Source organism: Limulus polyphemus, unplaced genomic scaffold (genome assembly GCF_000517525.1).
Source record: "Limulus polyphemus unplaced genomic scaffold, Limulus_polyphemus-2.1.2 Scaffold6710, whole genome shotgun sequence".
Taxonomy (NCBI): Eukaryota; Metazoa; Arthropoda; class Merostomata; order Xiphosura; family Limulidae; genus Limulus; species Limulus polyphemus.
The window spans coordinates 36,910-43,835 of record NW_013672320.1 but is presented as its reverse complement, the minus strand read 5'-3'; the positions used below and the strand labels follow the sequence as shown (position 1 = coordinate 43,835).

General features: G+C 33.9%; 2 non-coding genes across 2 annotated transcripts; one reads left to right on the top strand and one right to left on the bottom strand.

Moving 5' to 3' along the window:
* Nucleotides 1–3,785: 3,785 nt before the first annotated feature.
* Nucleotides 3,786–3,857, bottom strand: Trnaw-cca. The gene has a single exon. It is a non-coding gene; the product is annotated as a tRNA-Trp (tRNA).
* A 1,176-nt stretch (nucleotides 3,858–5,033) lies between these two features.
* On the top strand, nucleotides 5,034–5,105 carry Trnaw-cca. The gene has a single exon. It is a non-coding gene; the product is annotated as a tRNA-Trp (tRNA).
* The last annotated feature ends 1,821 nt before the right edge of the window (nucleotides 5,106–6,926 follow it).

The window sequence follows — 6,926 nt, the reverse complement described above, 5'->3', positions numbered from 1 at the left end:
AAATTTTCAATCTTCTCGTTAATTTTTTCTTTGCTCTTTAAATCTCATACGAGTGGCAGTATTTATTTTAACACACTTTTAGAGACAGATACCTTGGGCTTCATTAAGTTAGGTCATCCACTTGTTACTTGGTAGGCTTAGAATTAATCGCGAATCACTTAGCTAGTCTTAAAATAATGGAAATTGATAGAAAGTATTTCTACCATGCTCTAGCGTTGTTTCCTTCTTAATATAACAGGTGACAAGTACCTGTTTATTGTGATTTTCATAAACAGGTTATTAGAAATATTACACTAAAGACAAGCCAGCACTATGAGACTAACGAAGCTCCAGCAAAGTTGTGACAGGACTATGAGGACCAATGACGTTACAGGAAACTTGTAACATGACGAGGAAGGCCAATGAAGCTCTAACAAAAATTTGGGGACCAACGAAGTTCCAGTAGCATGTGATACTTAATTTCAGTTATATTCCTTTATCTCTTAGTTTATCCAAATACATGTTTGTTTTTAATTAACTTGAAAATGTTTTAGATTAATATTTCATCCCGAGATAAAAAAATGCTTCGAACATTTAATGTTAGAAACATGTTAAAACAACCAAGTACCATGTAAAGGACGTCTTGTGATACGTATTTTTTAATATAAGTTTATCATACTGATGCAAGTTATCTGAACGTAGTTAACAGTTAATTCAAGCGAATTTCAAACCTAACATCTCAATTTGACAAGTATTCCTAAGAATACTTAACAATATTTTACACAATTTTCAAAATTGGAAAAAAACAAACACTTATACTAAATTACAAAAGAAAAGTGTTTAATTTGAAATTTATGAAACATTATATATATAAAAAATGGGAACTAAGCCTCAGTTCGTAGCTTGAAGTATAATAAGAATTAAGTATATTAAATATTATCAAACATTCATTCTGAAACTAATTCTATATAAAACAAAACTATATCATAAACGTTTAAAAAAAGAAAAACCTGAAGGTCTTACTTTTAACATTTAGGCATAAGTCTGTAATCTAATGATTACACTGCTGGGTTACTGGGAACAAAACACAGTTAGTTCTTACATACATGGTAGAAACATCTACAGTCAGATACAGTTCTTACAGTACAAAATATATAGCATTATTCACGCGTGAACAATATCCCAAAATATAAAATTATTCATGCGTGACCTATGATGACCCGATAGATAATTTGTAAATTGTATTTTATTTTTACTTTAGAATTTACTTCGAATTTGTTCTAGGTGCAATGTTGCATTTATTACACGGGTCATGTTTGTTCTTTTAAAAACCATTTTTCACGGGATCACGTGCGTAAATTCTTCGTTTTGTGATATTTCATTATGACAAATCATATTTTTTAACCGACACTGAGAAAACAAACCTTTCTAAAAAGGAAAAAAAAGCAATATCCCAACTGATTCAGGTCAATCTTTAAAGAAATTTGTCTCGTAAATTATACAGCTCAGATTTCGGATTCATATCAAGCAACGAATAAATCCTTCTCCTCTTTCAGATACAAATCTAGTCAATTTGTCATAATTACAATCGTGATAAAAAAAACACGACACAACGAGAAATGTTAACAACAAATTACAACAGTACAAGTATATAAGAATTTCAGAAATCATTGTTATCGCACAAGTTGCATTATGGGACAGCGTCACAAGGCCATACATACTAAGATTAAAGTTTCTGTTCTGATAAATGGAACCTCGTGTTTGATTTCAAGCCGACCGTTAAAACCTCATGGTTGTGTCTAATTCCCATTAAAGATGGAATATCACAGTACTGCTTAGATTAGGTTGACCAAGATTCAGTAATACACTGAGTAAATAAAAGTATCAATACAAATAACAATAAGGTTACCTGAAACCAGTGCCATGGGACTTGATGAAGACCTAACATAGTTGTCATGTGACGAAATGAGCCGATTACTTTGCACTTGTGTCAAAGTTCGTCTGTCTCTGGCTAATAGTAATAGTTTGTTTCATCCCTCGAAATATTAATCACACAATATCAAAGTTTGATATGATATTGTTAATTAAGCCTAACGACTTTTACCATTGACAATCCAAGAGTTTAAACAGTCCGAAATGTGAAAGAAGAAAGCTACTACAAGAACTATCTGTACAAAGGCCAACCAGCCGACAGCAGCTAAGGCCTAACGTACTCCAGGTGCACTCAGGCCCGTCTGTCGGTTTCTATTCTGTTCTGCACGTGTACTTACAAGCCAATGAGGTTGAACTAGCCCAGCAGGTGAGCAAGCAATCAAGTTATTGGAATATGTTTAAAGAACAACAACACATGTAATAGGACTTTAAGCTCTTAACATTCTCCGTTCTTTACAAACTTAAAAAGTACTGTATCGAAAATTAAAATGTCATCAAATTGGCAATATTTAACGAAATCGTATAGCAGAATCCACGGAAAGAGACGTCACATACGAACCGCAGACTGTTCGTATTACCGAGATAGGGAGTCAGACATTTGTGGAAGTCACATTAATATTGCAGACTGAAGGTCTTAACACATGTGTAATAAGGTCATATGCGTGTCGTGGACGGGAAATCACTCACGTGTTATCACATCATATGGTGTACTGGATTGGAAGTCTTAACTCACTTGTTATCACTTAATATGCGTGTACTCTAATGGCGGTTTAAATTATTGTGTTATCACATCATATGCGTGTACTCGAATGGCGGTCTTAACTCACGTGTTATCACGTCATGTGCGTATACTCGAATGGCGGTCTTAACTCACGTATTATCACGTCATGTGCGTATACTCGAATGACGGTCGTAACTCGTGTTATCACGTCATATGTGTGTGCTGGAATTGCAGTCTCAATTCACTGGTTATCACGCTATTTGTTAGAGGTTTACTAGGTTTTGGAAAAAGTAAAATGATAGAATTCTTCCAGGAATAGGGGTAAAATCTACACAAATGGTATAAAATATTGCGAACGGCAGTAGGAGTTTCTAGAAGTATGTTAGAAATGCAGTATGTGATCCTATCTGGGTCGTGCCAGATGGATAACCTGGACTGTGATGGATGCATTCACAAAATTATCAACTGGAAGATATGCTGCACGTGAGACAAGTTGAGTCGATTCAAAATTATGTGTACCTTAGAAGTCGAGCTGTATAGTCATTTTCATGGAACGAGGCAGAAATATTAACGTTTTCAAGTGATGACTGAGGAAGTAGGCACTGTCAACGAGAATTGGGTGTGTAGGGAGGAGCACTCTTGTAAAGGTAGGAGTTTAAATCAGTTCTGGTATCAAGAACGATTTGAATAATGCCAGAGTTGGTCGCTAACTTGATGACAATAACGTATCTTCACTAATCGGACATAATTACGATCAGTCCATTAGCGACCTCTATCGACGTAATAAAATAAATGTGTTGCGACAAGCGATGGTAGTCACGAATAAATGACGAGAATGTCGCAAAAGATCTCCTACACCGCGAGGTAAGGCTAGTCTGTGTGGTGTTTAGGGCAAGGTACTGGTAAATATTGAAGGTAGAAAAACATCTGATAAAAAGTATGATTCCGGACGGCTTGGAGATTGAAGAGGTAACACAGATCAAGTACTGGAATAACATGCTGAGTAGTGTTAAATCGATCAACTTCTGTTTATTTTAGAGCAAAGCCACATTGGTTTATCTGCTGTATCAACTGTGGGTAATCCAAACTGGGATTTCAGCGTTGTAAGCCCTTAGACTTGCAGCTGTCCCTCCGAGGACAAAAAACTTTTTTCTGACCCGGACGTGACTCGAACACGCAGCCTTCTGATCTGGAGTCAGACGCGCTACCATTGCGCCACCGGATCTGGCAATTTTTTTGAGTAAATGCTCTTGTGATAATTGATGTCGGCCAGATAATATAATCTCTTAAAATTTTGATCCAAGAAGTACAAGTCATGGGGTAGGAGGAATACTAGAATGAACATATATTCTATTAACTGTGGTGGCTCTAGAAGAAACGTACATAGCGAAAATAAGATATTCAGGAAAACAGTTGTGAAGGATATAAAGTATCCACATAAGTAAATTGACTTTTTGGGACGCTACTTACATATGTAGTATTTTACTCTAAAAGTTACGGCTTAAAGAACTAAAACTAGCGGATCATCAAAAATCCGCAAGCCTAAAATTTGTAATAAAAATCACGTTAACTGCAAATATTTATTTCACATTCCTCTTAATTAGATTTTTTCGAGTTAAAATTCTTAGACATATTTTACATGCATTTCAAAATGATCTTTTGTCTCCCACAAGGCATTATCTAAGATTCAGTAAGAGGATTTTCGATAACTTGTCAGTTGGGCTTTCGGCGTTACAACCATAAATTCTTGAGTATCATTCTGCATGTATTAACAACGTTTTTGGGAATCATTTGTCTCTCATCATACAGTTCAACAGATGAATTATGTTATTAAACGAAAGGCCTCTAGGACAGTGACTTGGGGGAAATTAAAAATAGAACTGAACTGAAAAGCTATTTTTACACGCCCATGAGTTTGAAACCGAGATAGACAAAGAAAGGAAAATCATATGTAGCTAACGGTATTTTTTCACAAATGTTAGACCTATAAACTTTCTCTTCGAGAATGTTTAGTTTTTACAAATAAACCATGCATGTATTAAACTAATAAACGATAGTATTTGGTTGTTATAAGCTAACTTTATTATAAGAATATAGCTAAAAATGTTTGATTAATTTACACTTATAGGCACAGGAGCCCTATCTATTCGTTCAATAAAACGAAATATTTTCGTATTCTCCAATGTTAGCGTAATGATTGGATCGATGCAATGCTTGTTAAGCTATGCAGCTTGAAGCTGTATTTTATATAGAAAAAATGTATGACTTAAGAAACTCGAAAAATATTAAATACTCAGAATAACCTAAAGAAAAAACTTAAAACACAATCTGTTACACGTACTGAAGACAAATAAAACATAAAATAAAACTATAAAAATATAATATAGCTATTATAAAGAATGATCCGGTGGCGCAATGGTAGCGCGTCTGACTCCAGATCAGAAGGCTGCGTGTTCGAGTCACGTCCGGGTCAAAATGGTGAATGTTGATTATTTTGTATAATCTAAACAGATACACTAACAAAGTAATTTTTGGTATCATTATTAATATGTGAATTCACACCATTAATCAAAACTGCTCTTAGACGTAAATCGTATCCTTATTTATAGTATATTAACTAGTAGCGCCACCTGTCCCAGTATATATGTTCTCGCATTAAATGGGAAAAGTGAATTATGCAAAAGCTCTTGACTCTTATAATCAGTTAAGATTTAAATAAAAGATAAAATATATATTGGTTAAATTTTGCAAATACGTAAATATAGTTAAAATTATAGAAAAATTACCAATGTAAAAACAACGAGTATCATGCCGTGTACAGCCACAAGAAAAAAATGGGGGAGGGTCGAATATGTGAAACCATGAAATTTAACAGAAGAAGGGAGTTTATGCGCTACCTTCGGTCCTCAGTGAGGTTCATCGGCAAAGTCCCGTTGTGGGGAGCCCAGGTAAGACAACAGCTGATTTTCGTGGAGTGTCTTCCTTAAATTTCGTTAAATCCTATGAAAGCCCCCACACAAACACACTAAACCATTTCTACAATAGAAATTAAAATATATACCTACATAAATTTATGTACGTTCTTACCAAAGATCAAAACAATATGGGCTTATAAAAATATTGTAAATCTGTAACAAGTAGAATGTTAAGCCCGTGCTGTATAAATCAAAACAAAATCAGAATCTAAAGACATATTGTTTGTACATTATTTAACGCCACTTAACAACAAAACATGATACAGATCACTTTTAGAGTGTTAATTAAAGTAAAACTATAACTATTTAAATGTTTATCTGATCACTACGTTCATTAGGCTTGATATTAGATAGATGCAATTTTCCTGGCACCAAAAATGTTTACTACTGTGTAGTGATTAATATTTATTACAGAACTAGGAGATAAACTCGTGCTTCGCGTACGATATATATATATATATACTAAAATTATTTGACTAATGAAAACTGTTTAGGAAAAAATTAATGGATATAGATGGGACTGAAGCCTCGACCTCCCGCGTGAATGAAACAAAACCTATTTAGAAGAATCTGGAGTTGTTGTACTTATACTTAAAGTAATGTAAAAACACATTATGACTATAAGTGAAATATATTTCTTCGCATATTTTTTGTATAATAAACACCATTTCTTTGTAGATAATGACCATCTTTGACTAAGACAAGATAAATAAAAAAATTGGGAAATAGGATCGTAAAAAAAAAGTAATGAAACAAGGCTGGAGATACTATAGACATTATTTGCTCGAACTAAAAACCTGTATTTTGGCTCCACGCTGTTACCTAGAATTACAGTTGATGGAGTCAAAATAGGGATTTGTAATTTGAATAAATAATGTCTACAGTATCTCAAGCCTTGTTACGTTACTTTTGTTACGATCCCTATTTGAGGGTTTTTAAATTTCCAATTTTTTATTTATCTTGTTTGCTGGCTTTTTTATGCTCAATTATGGGCAAAGGATTACTTGATATGGTAGCTAACTTTATACATTGTAATGATAATAAACATAGCTAGTAGCTAGCCAATACGGTTCATGATGACTTACTGTAGCTATTGACTATTTGATCGCATTAGGTCGAGATGTAAAATGTTAAGCTGCAGCTGGAGATTGCCATGGAGATTTGTTTAAGAATATAGTGAGCATTTATTGTTTCTGTGTGACTAAGTTCTATATATATATATATAATGCATAGCAATAGGTAAATATATGCCTAGACTAAGACACAACCCCCACTAAGTACGTATAAAATTTTATTAGTAGAACAGCAACCTTTTACAA